The 944-nt window shown below is 47.1% G+C and overlaps 1 protein-coding gene across 9 annotated transcripts in view; it reads right to left on the bottom strand.

Moving 5' to 3' along the window:
* The window catches only part of CLEC16A (C-type lectin domain containing 16A), a 172065-nt gene that overhangs the window by 165856 nt on the left and 5265 nt on the right, over positions 1-944 (bottom strand). The window lies entirely within an intron of this gene.

Below are 944 nucleotides of genomic sequence, written 5' to 3'. Positions count from 1 at the left end.
CTGCTGAAAAGAAAAAGGCTTCTACTGAAAGGCCTGCACAACTAGGCAAACACCAGCAAACTGGCCAATTTCTTGTTGCCAAATTAGTCTACCACTTAGACTGCATGTATTAATGAAGAAAGAGTGAAAACATATTTTTCTTTTTCTGAAGTTATGTAACAGGACTAGGATATTGTGCAGACTTTATGCTTACGAATATCTGTTACAATGCCACATCTGCAACATCTGTAAATCATTTCATTATAACCATAATGGTCCTGTCAGACCAACCTGGTGGCCTTCTATAACCCGGTCAAAAAAATCCTTGGACGCAGGTGTCGCGGAGTTTTTCTGGACTTTAGGAAGGCCTTCGACACTGTCTCTCACCCCATTCTCATTAAAAGTTTAGGAGATTGTGGTGTCAATGCCTACATAGTCAGATGGGTCGCCAATTGGCTGGGGGGGCCGCACCCAGACAGTGGTGGTGGACGGGTCATTTTCAACCTGGAGGGATGTGGACAGTGGGATCCCCCAAGGCTCGGTCCTCAGGCCTGCACTGTTCAACATCTTCATCAGCAACTTGGATGAGGGGGTGAAAAGCAACTTGTTCAAATTCACAGATGACACTAAGATGTGGGGAGAAGTGGTCACGCTAGAAGGGAGGGACAGGCTGCAATTGGATCTGGACAGGTTACAGGGGTGGGCGGATGAGAATAAGATGGGATTCAATACTGATAAGTGCAGGGTACTGCACCTAGGGAGAAAGAACCAGCAGCATACCTATAGGCTGGGGAACTCCCTTCTCGTCAGCACAGAGGCAGAAAAGGATCTTTGAGTCATTATAGACTCCAAGATAAACATGGGCTGCCAATGTGGGGATGCAGTCAGGAAGTCTATCCGCACCTTGTCATGCATCCACAGATGCATCACAAGCAGGTCCAAGGAGGTGATCCTCCCCCTCTATA

Source organism: Alligator sinensis, unplaced genomic scaffold, assembly GCF_000455745.1.
Source record: "Alligator sinensis unplaced genomic scaffold, ASM45574v1 scaffold73_1, whole genome shotgun sequence".
In the NCBI taxonomy this organism is placed as follows: domain Eukaryota; kingdom Metazoa; phylum Chordata; order Crocodylia; family Alligatoridae; genus Alligator; species Alligator sinensis.
The sequence above is the reverse complement of the archived record's forward strand: the minus strand, read 5'-3'. Positions and strand labels throughout refer to the sequence as shown.